General features: G+C 38.7%; 1 protein-coding gene across 3 annotated transcripts in view; it reads left to right on the top strand.

The window, feature by feature from the left end:
• Positions 1-18,883, top strand: part of LOC149541763 (nitrobindin heme-binding domain protein) — a 212,360-nt gene that overhangs the window by 190,402 nt on the left and 3,075 nt on the right. The window lies entirely within an intron of this gene.

The following is an 18,883-nucleotide window of genomic DNA, read 5'->3' as shown; positions in this document are numbered from 1 at the left end:
TCGGTTGAAAGCAAGAATAATAAAGAAGAGAATAGAATTAGAAAATTAAAATTCGAAGATTATAATTATTATAATCCGAACATTATTATAAAATACAACTTTTAAATTATTAAATGATAATGGTGCCAAATCATGGTTATATTTAAATGAACATTTATAAACAATTATTAAAAATACTATGACAAAAGATAATTTAAAATCCTTTAAGATATGTTTTTATAAATAATTTAATTATTTTAATTAAATTATTTATTAAATAACTCAATTATTATAATTGAACTATTTATTAAAATAACTCATGCAATTCCACAAATGTATCTTGTTCCAAGTCGCTAGGTCCTCTATCTGTCTACCTAGTGATGGTGACGCCTTGCCTAATTCTTTTCTGACAATGCTTCCACCCCTTCGCCATGCTCCGTGCAAGAATTTTCTCCGTAATTAAATTATAAATTATATAATCATAAATAATCATAACAGTTAACCTTTCATCTTAATTCCCTGAATTCGCAATTAACGATCAACTAACATGTCATATTCACTTGAAATCATAACAACTAACTATTTTACCATTTTGCCAGATTATATCAAATTAAACTGCCAATTGACTTCATGTGAACCTCAAAGTTTATATTTCAAGCTAGGTCAAAAATTGGGATGTAATAAATGCAGTTTACCTAATGAGCAGACAAGAAAGTTGAGGAGTGTTCTACTTCTATCAGTCCAACCATTAGTCATGATTGGGCAACCCTTCGTCTTCCACACCTCACGCTGCTCCTTGCTTGCACCTGCTACATCAGCCACCCGTTGGTTCAAAATAAGGCCTCCTAGCTCGTCAGCACTAGGGACTTTGAAACCCGGACCACAAACAATAGCATCAGTTCCAATTTGCCAATAAGGGGACCTAAAACAAATTAAATAAAATTTAAAGTTAAACAAATTAGTATATTATAAATAAATTTGAAAACAAAATACAAAGTAAAATAAACAAAATAAGCATATTATTGTCTCTTGAAAGTTGAAAGTTGAAACTTTGAAAGCAAGAGAAGACATAAATTTAAATTTAAATAAATAAGTACCTTGCTGCATTGAATGAAATGTTGTAGATGAAGAAGTCTCCAAGTGCCAATTTTGCATAATCATGCTTCTCCTTGTTCCAGCCCATGTTCTCAAGCGATGGTGTTGCACCTGGAGCTGTGCGTGGAACAAACATGGAATCAAGTGTCGATCTTTGCTTATGAATGCGAGGCCCAATGGTCACACTCGTAGAAGCAATGGCATCCATAGGTGGAGTAGGGGATAATGGAGAGCAAAAACTAGAAGATCCCTGTTGGACTAGTTGTGCCATTTCTTATTGTTGCTTCTTTTTCAATTTTTTTTTCTCCATCTTTTCCTCTAGAAGAGTTTGCATGTCTTGCATAACATCTTGGGGTACATCTTTGCATTTTTTAGCGTCACGCCTAGGTATATGTGCTAGGTGATACTTCAATCTATTTATTCCTCCCCCATTATATACTACACCGCAATACCAACATGTAACAACTCCCTTTTTGTGCCTCGAGATGGCATGTTTCCAAGCCCTATTCCTTGCTATTGTACTTGGGTCTGCATCAAGGTTAAACACAAGGCTAGTTCCACTTCCAGAAGGCTCATCCTGAGGCTGTTAGTGTAAATTATTATTATTTACATTTAAGTTTACTTAGGATAAATGCATTATTTTATTATTAATTAGGTTGGACACCTAGGAGTTTGCATACTCATATGAGTTGTCTTGTTGACAACACAAGAGTAGGCAACTTTATTTTAGCACATGGTGTCTACAACATCTCTACACGAGATACACCTTGTAATACTTATCCTCTCATTGATGCATGTACATTTATGCACAATGGAGGATAATCCACTTCCGGTGGACGTGTGATTAGTTGTCATGCTTATCTCTGAGCTTATCTCCTAGTTCATTCTAGAGACATTCTAGATGCATCTTAGAGGCCTTTACATATAGGCACCTCTAGTGTACATCATATCATTCATTATTCATATCGATATTCTGATCATACTCTATTTGGTCTAGTTTGTGCTAGTTGTTGACCTTCTTTGTCTTGGGTGATTTTTCCCTAAAGCAAATTCTTACATGGTATCAGAACCATAGCAGTGTCATTTCATTGCCATTGGAGACCGTTCTTGCTTCACCTCTCTGAGGACACCTCGATTCAAATCCGGAGTATCCACAGCTATTGGGAGCATCTAGAGCCAAAGCGGACCTCACCATTGCATCCGAAGCATCGATTCTGTGAATTTTGATTATAAATTCGCCTATGTTGGGCCATAGTCAAAATTGAGGCAAATTTTTTTTGCAAACTAACACCTGAAGGTTCGATTTGCAAATTCGGTATGGTCATTTTCAGATCTATTTGCTTTGCAATTATTTTGCATTTTTCAGATTTTTCAAATATGTTTCCGAGAATTTCGCAGAGAATTTTTTTTTTGTAGGAACCGGGTGGTGAAATCCCGGCCCTCGCAGGATATTTGGTGGAATTTTCCTTATATTTCAGGCGGCTTAACACATCATCGGTCGACCACATTTATCTCATCGATGGCTAGGCCAAATTTGGTGGACCGCATTCCACAAGTCACCGGCGGCCTTTACCCCCGCAACATTGTGTGTTTAAACATTTATGTTTTCGCAAACTTGGCGAATGTGGGATTAATCCCAACAAATGCTAGTGACCCTCCAACGTCGGAATTTTCAGCATGGTGCCATTTTTCTGTCCATCGGCCGACCACAAATCACCCCCGCCGGCGTTCAAAACTATCAGCCCTTCTTCTCGGCTCTCTCCACACGGCATAAGCTGTAGCACTCCATGCGTCAACCCACACTACAGTTTGCCAAAGCAGACAACACAACACCACACGACGATGCTAGCTCCACAACACAGTCGGTGCCACGTCCTAGCATGTTGTGACACATCAACAGCTGACAAAGCCACCATGTCATCCACTCGGTCAGCACTGATAGCGCCACGTAGAGTCCATACCTGCATAATTGGCCCCGACATGTCAGCTCATTCGTACGTGCATACCGTGCTGATGTCACGAGTGACATCACTGCCCGTTACCCAGGGGCCCTTTTTTTGCTGACGTCAGCCAGAGACTGGTTTAAAATTGACAATCGTCTAACCGTCATTCGTAGGCCAAATTGAATTGTCGCAACAGTCGTTTGGATGTCAAATTTAACCTTGTAGTGTGCTGACCCGATTTTGGGAGGCCATATCTCAATCATTTGGACTCCAAATTAGGTGCAATTTTTTTTTTTTTGGCTAGAATTTCGTGAACTTTTCAGTGGTGCTATTATTTTCTGATTTTGGTGCATGGATTTTTCAGAAATTGCAGTTTTTGGTGACTGTACTTGTCCAATTCTGCATTTTGCAACTTCAATTGCTTTGTATGGGCTCATCTAGACTCCAAATCAGATTCCGTTTTTTTTAAAGTGCATAATTTTTCATCTACTTTCTATGTCTACAATCAGATTAGGCTTGTGTGGACAGAAATATCACTTTTAGAAATAGGTCCTTTTTTTGCATTGTATTGCTTCAAAATTGTTGTACATTGTAAAGTTCCAGATTTGAACTCCAAAAGGAGGTTGTAAACAGTAAAATCAGAAGTCCACTAAGGCCTAAATTGCCAAGTGGCTATTGTAATCACACTAAGTATAAAGTGCCAAAATCTTTCATTTGTTAGGTGAGGAGGGGGAGAGTTCTTGATTGAGTGAATAGCAGGGGGTGTCTCTTGGTGTTGTGTTCCTCTTTTCCTGTTGTTATCTTTCATTTCTTGCATCATGGGAAATCGTAAGATTCCAAAATTAACACCACATAACTATGCCACATGGTCTATTAAAATATGGTGTCAATTGATGCATGATGAAGTTTCTCAATATGTAGATGGTTCCCTTCCTAAACCAACAGGTTATAAAGTATCTCAAAGTGATATCGATGCTTGGGTAAAGGCAAATAGGAAAGCCCTAAGTGATATTAGGTCTGGGGTTGAAGACAAGATCCTTTATCAGACCATGAACTATGGTACATCCAAGGAAGCTTGGGATGCCCTCAAAAACTTATATGGTAAAGTGGCTGAGGAGGATGTTTACAAAATTGAAGTCAAGCTTGTCTCCCTAGATCCTAAGACATTTGATTCTATATAGGATTATATCATTAAGGTGAATGAATTAAGAACAAAACTTGATGATTGTGGTAGTCTTATTAAAAATGAGAAGTTGATCTATCTCATTCATAATAAGCTGCCATCTGAGTACTCCACATTTGTCTCTTCTTTCAACACCACAAAGACTACCTTAGGAGCTTCCTATAAGAAAATCACTTTTGATGATTATGCTCAACTGTTAGAGGATGAAGAAACTAAGTTGCAAACAATGGGGATTCTCAAGTCTTCAAAGTCTAAGGCATTGGTGGCTAATAATGAGGGTTCTCAAAATTCAGTTGGTCAAAGTTCAAACAAAGGAAAGGGCAAAAAGAAGTAGAAGAATAACAAACAAGAGGATACAAAAAAGACAACACTAACATCAAATCAACAAGGGAAGTGTTCCTCAAATACCAACAAAAAGGGGAACATTAATCAGGAGAAGAAAAAGTGTGCCTATTGTAAAAAGATGGGTCATGATGAACATCAGTGTTATCATAAGCAAATTGATGAGTTGAAGAACATCATGAAGAAACACAATGTTCCATTTCCTAATGCTAATAAGGAGAAAGGATCTTCATCTTCAGATTTTAAGGGAAAAGGGCATGCTTTACTCACAAACATTGTTAGCCAGGGAGAATGGATCATTGATTCAGGTGCCACACATCATATGGGTGCGTCAAAAAGAGATTTTTCTTCCATGACACATTTAGAGGTACCACACATCTTTGTTGGTGATGACACTAAGGTGGAAGTTGAAGGTAAAGGTGAAGTTGAGATGAACAATGGAGCATTCAAAGATGTTCTATATGTTCCTAATCTTACCTCCAACCTTCTTTCAATCTACCAAATGACTCACTATGGAGATGGAAATAAAATTGAATTTCTTCCAGATTCAGCAGTAGTGAAAATCATTAAGGATGACTATGATTGCAGTTGGTGAAGCCAATCATGATTCAAGGCTTTACACTTTCTCCTCCTTTGTGCCAAAATCAAATGCACAAGCCTTGTTATTACCTTCAAATGTAGAAAGCAAATTGTGGCATGAGAGATCTGGACATCTCAACTACAGGTATCTTCAATAGCTTAGCAATAAGAAAATGGTTAATGGTCTACCTCAAGTCCAGTTTTCAGAAGGTGTTTGTTTAGGTTGCTCACTTGGAAAACATCCAGAAAAAATGTACGACAAGAGGAAGTCTTGGAGAGCACAATGTGTTCTTGAATTGGTTCATAGTAATGTGGCGGGCCCATTTCCAATGCCATCATTTGGCAAGTCCCGCTATGTACTCACCTTCATAGATGACTACTCTCGCTTTACTTGGGTTTTCTTCATGGCTCATAAGAGTGAAGTGTTTGAAAAATTCTCAGCTTCAAGGCTCAAGTGGAAAAGCAATCAAAAAAAGCCATCAAAGTTTTTTGAACAGATAATGGGGGGGAGTATGTGAACTCAAGACTAATAGACTTTTGCACTCAAGAGGGCATTGACCTTCAGCATTCAGTACCATACAAGCCACAACAAAATGGTGTTGCTGAAAGGAAAAATAGAACTCTCAATGAGATGGCCACTTGCACGCTATAAAACAAGTCTCTTGATCAAGTCTTTTGGGCTGAAGCAATGAATTGTGCTAACTACATCCAAAATAGGAGTCCTCATAAAGCTTTGGATGGTGTAACACCTTTTGAAGCATGGATTGGCAGGAAACCTATGGTTAGGCACTTCAGAGTCTTTGGTTGTCCAGCATGGGCCAAAATACCTCCATAGAAATGCAAGGCATTGGAAACACAAAGCAAACCTTGCATCTTTGTTGGATATGCAGACTCACATAAAGCCTACAAGTTAATGGATCCAGAGACGCATGATATATTCTATGAGAGGAGTGTACATTTTGAAGAAAGTTGTCCAAGCTTTACTTCTTCAACTCCTCCTTCTTCCTCCTTCATTGAAGAGAGTGAAAGTGATGTTAGTGACTTGGAAGATGTGCGTCCACGACCCAAACCAAGGCATCAGCCAGCAGAGGTTGAGGATACTCCTACTACATCTTCCAATATACCTAGATGGGTTAAGTAGACATTGGATTCGGCAGGACCATTGGTAGGGAATCCTTCTGATCCAAGGAGGACAAGATCACAACACAACTCCCTCTCACATGCTTATATTGTAGTTGCTTCAGATCCACAGTCATTCAAAGAAGCATCAGGTATTCCAGAATGGTATAAAGAAATGGAGGAAGAATATAGTTCTCTTATGAGAAATGATAGATGGGACTTAGTCTCTCTTCCTAAGGGAAGAAAATTGGTTCGATGTAAGTGGATCTATTGGACCAAGTTTGCAGCTGATGGAAGTGTGGATAAGCATAAGGCTAGACTTGTTGCAAAAGGTTTCTCTCAGGTACTAGGCATTGACTATACTGAAACCTTTGCACCAGTAGCAAAAATGAACTCCATTCACTTGACGCTAGCTATTGCAGCAGCTCAGAGATGGGATGTTCATCAGATGGATGTGAAGAGCACATTTTTGAATGGAGATCTATATGAGAAGATATAGATGGAGCAACCATAGGGGTTCATAAAGGATGCTACCTTGCTTTGCAAATTAAAGAAGTCTATCTACAAACTTAAACAAGCTCCAAGAGCTTAGTATGCCAAGATGGATTCCTTCCTTCTCTCCAAAGGATTCACCAAATGTCATTCCGATCTGAATGTCTACATTCTTCAAAGGGATGATTCACATTTGCTCCTTGTGCTTTATGTGGATGACATGATCATTATAGGAAGTACTGCATCCATCATTGACAATGTCAAGGCTACTTTGCAGGACAGGTTTTCGATGACAGACTTGGGTCTACTTCATTATCTCCTTGGTATTGAGATACATCAATCTTCATCAAGGATCACACTATCACAACCCAAGTATGCTCTTGATCTTCTAGCTCAGTTTCACATGAGTGACTACAAGGCTACATCTACCCCATTCCTTTCAGGTTTTAAGTTAGAAACAAAGTGTTCCACTCCACTTGTTGATGCGACTTTGTATAGACAGTTGGTTGGAAGCCTCATCTACTTGACACATACACGCCCTAACATTTTATTTGTAGTTGGCATGGTTTCTCGCTTCATGCAAGAGCCACATGAACTTCATTGGAAGGCGGCCAAACAAATCTTGCACTATATCCAGAGTACACATACACATGGGATATGTTATGGAGTTGGTATAGGACTCCAGTTAGTGGGTTACATAGACTCAAACTATGCAGGGGACTTTGATTCTCACAAGTCTACTTTAGGATATATGTTTCATCTTGGTTTTGGCCCCATTTGTTGACAGAGTAAAAAGAAAAATACTAATGCTCTTTCATCGACTGAGGTTGAGTATCGAGGAGCTGTTAATGCAACGACAAAAGCAATTTGGTTGCAGCAAACCTTGAAGGAGTTTGGTTTTGACATTCCTAGATCCACCATCGTACATTGTGATAATCATAGTGCTATTGAGATCTCAAAACATCCAGTTCAGCATTAGCGGAGAAAACATATTGAAGTTCATATGCACTACATCAAAGATCTCATTTATGAGCAGGTCATTGCATTGCAGTATTGTCCTACAGAGCAACAAGTAGCCAACATTTTCACCAAGCCCTTCACAGAGGTCAAGTATCTTCATTTGTGAGATCTCTTGGGGGTGAGGGTTTCTCACCAAGGGGGGTCACATGATCCTTCTCTTCTCTATTGTACATATCTCTCTTTTTGAAGGAGGGTTTTTCTCATGAGGTTTTCCCTCTTTCTCCATTTGCAGAGAGATTTCATTGCATTTCAGCATTACATTTGTACTTGGGTACCTAACATGACCTAGTAGCCGGGACCCATTATGCATTTCATTGTAGCTTTTGTGAGCTTAAGTGCATTCCCCTAAGTTGCACTTAAGGGGGGCTGCTAGTGTAAATAATTATTATTTACACTTTACTTAAGTTTACTTAGGATAAATGCATTATTTTATTATTTATTAGGTTAGACACCTAGGAATTTGCGTACTCATATGAGTTGTCTTGTTGACAACACAGGAGTAAGCAACTCTATTTTAGCACATGGTGTCTACAAGACAAGAGTTAGTGTCGAATTTAAGCACATGGTGTCTACAACATCTCTACACGAGATACACCTTGTCATACTTATCCTCTCATTGATGCACGTACATTCATGTAGAATGGAGGATAGTCTACTTCTGGTGGACGTGTGCTTAGTTGTCATGCTTGTCTCCTAGCTTATATCCTAGTTCATTCTAGAGACATTCTAGATGTATCTTAGAGGCCTTTATATATAGGCACCTCTAGTGTACATCATATCATTCATTATTCATATTGATATTCTGATCATACTCTATTTGGTCTATTTTGTGCTAGTTGTTGACCTTCTTGGTCTTGGTTGATTTGGCCTTACGGCAAATTCTTACAGAGGCATTATGTCAATGTGTTTGCTGCTGCACTATGAATCTATTATAAATAGAAAAAAGTTAGCATCGAATCAGATTTTTAAACTTTAGGGCCTTCTTACTTTGTCATCAAGATAAATTAGAATAAATCTAGATTCTAAATAGTAGATAGTAGAAGCAGAGACTAAACAAATGTAAACAAAAGGGGAAATAAAAAATATGAATATAAAACATATTACAAAACAACACAAAGAAATGCAATGCTTACCTCTTCAAATTTGCACAAAGTTAAACAATGGAAATGCAAGTAAGTTTTTACTTGTAAAAGCCTCCTCCAAATGCTTCCTTAAGCTCCTCTCAATGCTTAAGTGCAAGCTACAAAGTTGCACAAACCATCAACAATCGATACGAGAGAGCCAACCAGTTTGCTGATTTCTCTCTCAAAACCCCAATATTCTTCTCGAACTCTTTCCTCTATCACAAGCATAAACAAATGGTGGAATGACCTTTTTAGGTCAAATAGATGTTATAACAACCAAAAAAAGGGCAACTTAAATTAGTGATTTTTTGATTTTTTTCACTTTTCATGTGTTCGTCGCCAGTGAGAGTCCTGGGCTTGAGACTCAGCGAGTTTGGCGAGTCCGAGTGGACTTTGCTAAGACTCGTCCGAGTTCGAGTCTAGAGGCAAATTGCCTTGGAAAGGACGACTTTGGCTCAAACTGGCAGAGTCTTGGTCAAACTCGCCGAGTCTCATTACACTGATTTTGACTTTTCGAGTTAAAGGCGAGTCCGAGTCTCGTAACTATGATAAATACACAAAGCAAATATGCTAAAACTTATACAGATGGCTAGCTCTCACAAGAATTTTTCCTATGTAAATTGCAATGTGTCATGCTTACCACAAACCTATGGATACAAGCTGGTCTTGTCAATGGATCTCTTGGTGAAGGAAAGGACATTGTGTATGCCCCATATAATGTCCCCATTTTTGGCTGACCTCGTATAGCGTGCTGGATTTGCCTATCCTCGACTCTCGTAGGCAAATGGTGTGGAGAGAGAGTCAATTCTGCGGATCAGATGGTCATATTTTGCTCTTGAAGAAGTGTTAAGAGGTTATATTTCATTATTATGTGTTATCGAGGCCTACATGTTATAATTTTAAGTTGAGTTGCACTTTTTATTTTATAAAATTACTTTATTATAAAAAGTGCATTATAATGAGATTTTATAAAGGATGTTTCTAGAAGTTCTAGCAGCTTCTTAGAAAAAGTGAATAAATAGAGGGCTGGGCCTCTCATTTGGACATGCTTGGATTTGAGATTTCTTCTACTTCTTCCATTGTGGAGCAATTTGTAGTCTCTTGGGTCTGCAAATACTATTCAATCTTTGGGAACGAATCACTCCCCTAGATTGGCATAACTGAGGTAGTGGAATATCTACTGAAGGGTTGCATAATTGGAGTTGGTATTCAGCCATCTCATTGGAACTTCACTGAGAAATTGTTTGAAGGGTTTATTTTTGGTTGGAATAAGGGTTGCAGATTTACCCTAGCATTGGTGAAGCGTTTGGCAGGGGTTTGAAGACAAAATTTGTGCATTTTCAGAATTGTCAAATCAGGGTTTGGAACCACATAATTGCTCATATCTTCTCAACCCCTTGGAGTTATTTTTTATGGTTTGGTAGGGTTACTACCTAACCCTAGGCGCCCATATTCCTTGCATTTGGGGGTCCCAAAACCCCAGCATTATTTTTATATAGGGGCCGTACATGCTGGCCTGGGTACGGCCTTGCCAGTAGAATCAGCAGCAGCAATTTGGGGGTTCGTTTGGGGGCAGTTTGTGGAGGATTTAGTGTCTTTGGCAGCGGTTTACATCAGACATCTCCAGCAGCAATACCAGGTGCACATATTGAGGTTTTTGATTGTCAAAGGTGTTGCATACAAATAGTTGAACAGTCAGCACTGTCATTGCATTGTTGGTTATCTCCAGTTATTAGTTGTTGTTGTAAACCAATCATCTATCAGATAATCTGAACTGGGTTATTGTCATGTCATAGCATTGCATTGTCAAGGGTTTGATGTATTAGAAGTGCATAGTTGTGACAGTCCCCTAAATCTGAGATTGTAAAATCAGTCATTAATGTAGATGCACAGCTCAGTCCATTATAATCAGTTGTAATCAGATTTGCATGCATTGATAGGATTGAATATGAAGGTTTATATGTTGTCATCAATCTATATTCATATGCATATGTATTAGACACCACAGTCCTTATATTCTGAAAGTATCAAATCTGAGAGTTTCCATATTCTGAATATTGTTATTGGTACTGTTATTGTTCATTACATTACATTTCGATATTGGCATTGTACTTTGTGGTTTCGTTGCACAACAATTAGCCCTATTCGCAGCTCTATTCAGTTACATGCCAAGTGTTTGACAAATTGTCTCAGTTCAGTTTGAGGGTTTTAGTGGCCTTAATAGTAAGGGTCATTACAGTGGTATCAGAGCTATAAGTCCTGCCATCCTGTGGAGGTCTTATAGGGATTTTGGAACAGCCAGATAGGGAGAAAAATGTTTGACAAAATGAAGGCCGGTCCAGATCAAGGAAAGGAAAGATTCTTACAGTTATTAAACACCTTAGCACAGGGACAACGATCAGCAGAGTAGAGGACACAGGAACAGAGTCAGAGATTGGAGCTTATGATGTAGATGATGGCTCGTCAAATGGGGTTGAACGCTAACATAGGTGGAGGAAATAATCAGAATGGTAATAATCAAAATGGTAACAATCAGAATGGGAATAATCAGGATGGGACACATAATGGAGGTGAACAAGTTGGGAACAATTTTAGTCATGCATCCCAGCAAGCTAGGACAGTGAGTTCGAGGCCCATGATTCCCACATTTCCTCCTAGAGCTCCAGAGCAGCCCGTACCTGAGCTCGAGATCACTGATATTCAGGACCAGTTGAGGAGAGACTGGGAAGCCGGAGGTCCAGATTTTAATGCTGCAATTACCTTTAGGGAGTATATGGATGTGCGGATGAAGCATATGCCACGTGGACATGACAGGAACCAGAGCTATGAGCTACGGAAGAAAGTAGGGAAACTTCAGTTACCATATTATGATGGCTCGAGCAAGTCTACAGCAAGAGCTTGGGTTCAAAAGCTTGACACATACTTTCAATTGCACCCTATGCCTGAGGAAGAAGCTATTAAGTATGCCGCAATTCATTTGGATGGGTTAGCACACAAGTGGTGGCATCATGGTATGGTTACTATGGGTCATGCACACATTACCTCATATGTGGAGTTTAAGGAGAGACTGATTGAACATTTTGATAGGCCTAAGGATCGTACCTTCCCTATAACAGGCAAAAACTTGTATGAGGAGTTTAACAGACATACTGATTTGATACAGGGAGACATTAGCACATCTTCAGGTAATGGTTTATCTGCATCATCTTCACAGGTAGAAGGGGTTACAGATGTTGTGCAGGCTGAGCCAGTAGTATTAGAAGGTGATATCACAAGTACACCAGATTGTGTGATTGACACAGATAGTGATTCCAGTACAGTTGGGCTGGATGAAGTTACAATAGTTGAGGATACTGTCATGTTTGAGGATAGTACAGTTGATCAGATAGTGAGCATTCAGGACTTTGCAGAACATGAGTATCAAGCACAGTTGGATGCTTCTTCACATGAGATAGGGGCTAGTAGCTCTTCACTTGGTTTGGCAAGCCAACTGAAGACAAGGGACAAGGATATTGTCGCGGCTTTATCTCATTATGACAGGATGCGTGGATTGATTGAGAATCACATTTGGATGATTCAACTGCAGGAGAAACAGAAAGGAGTCACAACAGGTTCTTCTTGTGACGACTTACAGCAGATCAAGGAAGGCATGGAGGCAATGAAGGTAAGTTACATACACCTACTGTCAGATCGCGATCATCTCCTTAATCTTGCAGGCATCTATTTAGATGAATTGAAGAAGGAGGAGGAGGTTGACCGATTTTCTCATGAGCTGGAGGATACTCGAAATTCCTTGGTGTGTATTCAGTTGGCTCTCCAGGATTCTGAGAGACATGTGGACGAGCGTTGTCTTGAGGTGAGTTCAGTTCGGGAGTTAGCGCGTATAGCAGGGACTCAGATTCCTTTTACAGTCAGATCACATGTTGATGATTTCTTAGAGATGATAGAGTTTACAGGAGAGTCCCAGGATCTGAGTATTACAGATGATAGCTATTCTGAGGTTACTCCCTTGGACAATGTACCAGGGATAGAGTATAGGAGTTCGACCAGTCAGCACAATCATGTGTCTAGTCAGCTGAGAGTTGGCAAGCGAGACATTTCTATCGCTTGCAAGCATTTCGATGCTGCTCGTCAGTTGTTAGCAGTTTATGGATGGGGTTCTCCTCCTAGTGATGAGCAGGGAGGTAGTTATCTTTCTTTGACAGAAATCCACTCTTTATGGGAGGCTATCCGGATTTTGAGACAGGATTATATGCAGTTGGTAGCTGACAGAGATCATCTGATAGAGTGGGGCAGTACAGCATACGAGGCATTAGTAGTCAAGGAAGAGGAGGTGAGCGAGCTTACTCGGCAGCTCGAGGTGACTTCTGAGATCCTTGAGAGAACACAGTTGGCTTTCAAGGAGTCACAGTCTTGTTTGGCTGAGGTAACCATGGAGTTAGGGCGACTGCAGTCTTTACCAGTTTCTATACAGTCCCAGACTATGGTGTCTAGTGATCCGAGGATGTCCACGGTTGAGATTGCCAGAGACAGTGGAGATGGGAATGCATCCATCCTAGATACTAGTAGTGGCATATCTTGTTCCCTTCCACTAGAGTCAAGCTCGGTTGAATTGGGTGTTGTAGTTGAGCATTGTAGTCCGCTCGACATGATGGTGATCTCTACTACTGATGGCGTGGAGACTTGTGATATTGTACCAGAGATCATGTTTGATGCTGAGGAGTCGGTAGTTGGCATGGTTCCTATCAGTAGTGCTACTCCTTTGGAGGTGTCTTCGGAGGTAGCGGCAAGTTCGGGCGTGGTTAGTGATCAGTTGCAATTAGTTTCATCGAGATTGCAGTCTGAGCCACTGACTGAGGTTGGTGCATTTTATTGGCCTTACACTGTGAAGTATACTCATCAGTTTACCTTTGATGACCATGTTGATGAGATGATGATATGTAGATGTACTTTGGTTTCTAGTGTTGGTCATCAGTTTTGGAATGGTTTGACTCCACCGGTAGAGAGTTGTGAGGCATATGACGTGGTGTTGGGTTTGGCGAGTGATAGCTGGATGGTTCATGATCAGGAGATTGGGGGTGATACTGCTGTTGTTGATGATTCAGCCGTAGTTCTTGTTTTCAATCCCTTGGCTATGCCATCTTCTCACTTAGCTAATGACCAATCACAGTTGGTTGCATTATGTTTGCAGGATGAGTTGGTTGGTTCTTTTTACTGGCATTATATTTCAGAGTATATTCATCGGATTGCTTTTGATTCATGTATTCAGGAGTTGTTGGCAAATAGATTTGGTTTGAGTGATTGCTATCTATTGTGTGATGCCTATTGGCCGTCAACGGGGCATGGGAGTTATGGTGATGCCAGCATGGCTGGTGATCTGCAGAGACATGTTGACTCCAGTTGGTGTACAGTGTGTGGATTCTCTGCTCTTGGTGCAGTTTCATTTCGGAGTGTTCACCATTATTGCAGAGATGGATTGTGCGCTCTATGTAGGCCAGTGGGATGTGTTGATGACATTTGCTATGTTGATAGTTTCAGTTGTCCTCTCTACTTGGGTTTTGATATTTTCAGAGTTAATGTTTCATGGGTTCCTAACTGTGGCAGTTATGGAGTTAGAGTTCAATTGAGCAGTGGTTCACGATTCATTCATGGATTCCTCTTGGTTATTTTGCAAAGGATTTTGCAGGAGCTTGCGTTGGTTGACTGCAGTACAGTTCATGACTTCATTTGGGATCCAGGTGGATTGACTGGGTTGTTGTTTAGCCATTGCTTGGGGACAAGCAATTTCAGGAAGGGCGGATTGTAATGTCCCCATTTTTGGCTGACCTCGTATAGCGTGCCGGATTTGCCTATCCTCGACTCTCGTAGGCAAATGGTGTGGAGAGAGAGTCAATTCTGCGGATCAGATGGTCATATTTTGCTCTTGAAGAAGTGTTAAGAGGTTATATTTCATTATTATGTGTTATCGGGGCCTACATGTTATAATTTTAAGTTGAGTTGCACTTTTTATTTTATAAAATTACTTTATTATAAAAAGTGCATTATAATGAGATTTTATAAAGGATGTTTCTAGAAGTTCTAGAAAAAGTGCATTATAATGAGATTTTATAAAGGATGTTTCTAGAAGTTCTAGCAGCTTCTTAGAAAAAGTGAATAAATAGAGGGCTGGGCCTCTCATTTGGACATGCTTGGATTTGAGATTTCTTCTACTTCTTCCATTGTGGAGCAATTTGTAGTCTCTTGGGTCTGCAAATACTATTCAATCTTTGGGAACGAATCACTCCCCTAGATTGGCATAACTGAGGTAGTGGAATATCTACTGAAGGGTTGCATAATTGGAGTTGGTATTCAGCCATCTCATTGGAACTTCACTGAGAAATTGTTTGAAGGGTTTATTTTTGGTTGGAATAAGGGTTGCAGATTTACGCTAGCATTGGTGAAGCGTTTGGCAGGGGTTTGAAGACAAAATTTGTGCATTTTCAGAATTGTCAAATCAGGGTTTGGAACCACATAATTGCTCATATCTTCTCAACCCCTTGGAGTTATTTTTTATGGTTTGGTAGGGTTACTACCTAACCCTAGGCGCCCATATTCCTTGCATTTGGGGGTCCCAAAACCCCAACATTATTTTTATATAGGGGCCATACATGCTGGCCTGGGTACGGCCTTGCCAGTAGAATCAGCAGCAGCAATTTGGGGGTTCGTTTGGGGGCAGTTTGTGGAGGATTTAGTGTCTTTGGCAGCGGTTTACATCAGACATCTCCAACAGCAATACCAGGTGCACATATTGAGGTTTTTGATTGTCAAAGGTGTTGCATACAAATAGTTGAACAGTCAGCACTGTCATTGCATTGTTGGTTATCTCCAGTTATTAGTTGCTGTTGTAAACCAATCATCTATCATATAATCTGAACTGGGTTATTGTCATGTCATAGCATTGCATTGTCAAGGGTTTGATGTATTAGAAGTGCATAGTTGTGACAGTCCCCTAAATCTGAGATTGTAAAATCAGTCATTAATGTAGATGCACAGCTCAGTCCATTATAATCAGTTGTAATCAGATTTGCATGCATTGATAGGATTGAATATGAAGGTTTATATGTTGTCATCAATCTATATTCATATGCATATGTATTAGACACCACAGTCCTTATATTCTGAAAGTATCAAATCTGAGAGTTTCCATATTCTAAATATTGTTATTGGTATTGTTATTGTTCATTACATTACATTTCGATATTGGCATTGTACTTTGTGGTTTCGTTGCACAACAATTAGCCCTATTCGCAGCTCTATTCAGTTACATGCCAAGTGTTTGACAAATTGTCTCAGTTCAGTTTGAGGGTTTTAGTGGCCTTAATAATAAGGGTCATTACACCCCATCCTCTAAGCCTCCTCAGATGCCAACATATGTTACTGTCACATTTGATACCTACAATGGCCCACCATGGGATGTCAACAACCCAAAAACTATTCCAATCCATCCAATTACCTAAGGCAACCATACCCAACTACCACTAACCATTGCATGGGCTATCACTATACACAAATCCCAAGGCTCACCCTAGAGCGGGCCACTATTGATATAGGTAAAACCGAAAGACAAGGCCTCACCCTTACAACCATCTCTAGGATCAAATCCCTACAAGGCCTTCGAATTGCACTTGCATTCTCTTTTGAGCGCTTTTGCAAAATGAAGAAAAACCCTTGCAATATTATTAGAAAGAAAGAAGAAGCTCGATTGTTCTTGCTCTCGCTTTGATTTGGTATGTTTTTCGTTTTCACTCCCTCTCGTCAATACATTTTTCCTTTCTTCAATTAACTAAACTATGAATGTCATTTGTTTGTTGACAATTTTATCTTATTCACTTTTATAGGTTTACTAGTTGCAACAAAGAGACGATCAAAGTCGTTTTGACTTGTCATACACAAGATTTACTAATGAACTCCAAATAATTGCATTGCTCAAAGTTTATGGGATATCCCACAAGTTTTACCCATACAAAATCATTGTACTATCAAATTTGGCACACTTACTTTTACTGGCATACAATGCTTCTATCAAACATTATGCATGGTTGTAATAGCATTTTACAATTATTTTTATAAACTATTATTCAGCTTCAAAAATACCTTTGTTGTTAAGCAGTTTTGGACCACCCTAACCATTATTGTTTCATGACCACAAATTTTGTATATCATAAGAAAATTATATTTAACCCTATAATGATCTACGCAATTTCATACAATGATAATAGTCATAAAATACTCTATCGGCTTATCCCTTGAATCTCTTACAGGTACAAGTGCTAGTTAAAAATATTTTTTGGTGGTATTAGCAAAGACTCTACAAATTGTATTTTTAAGGAATTTTGAAAACGTATGACTTGATAGTCTAAAACGCCCCATCATTAAAAGGGAATGATCTAATTAAGTTGGCTAATATAAGAACCGGTTAGAATGATAGACAACGATTTCTTATTGTGTTGCAAGGAGAAAATACAATTATTGTAATGAAGTGATATAACTCATGTGAAGGGTCATGTTTATTTATTGAAAAAAGATGATTCTATGAAGACAATATGATATATAGAGAGAGAAGATAAGAAGTCAACAAGACACATTCCATAAGTAGAAGCAAAAGTAGATACATTTATTAGTAAGGTGGAATAAGGAGTGTAAAGCATGGCTTTATAATATACATTCAAATATTATATTTTAAAAATAAATAAAATGTTCTTTTTGTTTATTTAAATGCAAAGAAATTACAATTATAGTTTGGATTCATGCTTTATGATTAATAAGACGATTAATGAGTTGTTCCAATAAAGCTTACGTATTGGATTTTTCCTACACTCTTTGTTCAACAATCAAGATAGTGTGAAATATATATATGTTTCCTTATCTCTGTCTAATTGGACTTCTAGTTGGAGAAGTTGAATTCCTTTTGGACTTATGGAGAATTGCTTATAATCTTTGCCTTTTGAAGAGCACATGGGTAATTGATGATATATAATAAATATTGTCTCATAAAGTTGTACATAATAATCCTTTTTGTAGTTGACCCTGTTGCTAGGATAAGAAAAGGCACTTGTCTTTTAAAATCATTAAAATATAGTTATGGATTTATAATCGAAGTCAGAAATATATATCTTCCTTTTTGCAAGCATCTAATCAATTATTGATAACCCTACATAAAATTTCAACTATTTCAAGCACTCGGCATTAAATTTCATTTTGATCGAGTTTGAGGACCTTGTCAACCGAAGAACTCACAAAGCCTAAATTCACTATAGAAGAGCTTTGAACCAGGTGATCAAGTTTACCAGCCTAGGTGCAGTGAAGCCTGAAGTGCACGGAATTTGAATAATTCCCACTCATTGGCCACAACTGATTGAGGAATCCTATTTGGAGATTTGGCAAGCTCTTGGATTTCCAATCTGTGGTTTTGAGAACCAACAGCTCCCACCAAGTTGGGGTACCATAAATATATATTTTTTAGTAGTTTTTAAATTATTTTGTAGCTTACTTGTCTTTATTTAGCTATCCATGTCATCTTCTATGCATGACTTAGGTCTAGTGCCTCTTTGGTTTCTGATTGGATCCATAGTTTAGTTGTGTTACTAAGTTTGGAAGTTGCATTTTTTTGGCAAACCTGTACATATTGGTTGAATTTGAAGCAGTGAGACAGATTGGATGTTGTGTATCATCTTCGACAGAGTCTTCCATATAGAGTATAAACTTTTAATTTTAAATTAAATCATTTTTGTTAATCTTTTGCAACTGTTCTTGTTGTGTGGTACTTGTTTTGAAAAATTTACTAGATTGAATACATTCAGTCCCTCACTAGTGTATTGTTTTCTGAATTCCTTGTATAATTTAGGTCATTTTTACATGTGTTTTCGTAACTTATGTTCTCTTGGAAAAATTACGTAAAATATTTCTTCTTGCATTCAGTTTTCTCTGCCTATAGAAAGAATTTTGTAATAATTTTTCCAAAGAAACAT

The sequence above is a fragment of the Cupressus sempervirens genome, chromosome 8 (genome assembly GCF_028749045.1).
Source record: "Cupressus sempervirens isolate cs-2001-9-10 chromosome 8, ASM2874904v1, whole genome shotgun sequence".
NCBI classification, from domain to species: domain Eukaryota; kingdom Viridiplantae; phylum Streptophyta; class Pinopsida; order Cupressales; family Cupressaceae; genus Cupressus; species Cupressus sempervirens.
This window is presented reverse-complemented; position numbering and strand designations above follow the sequence as displayed.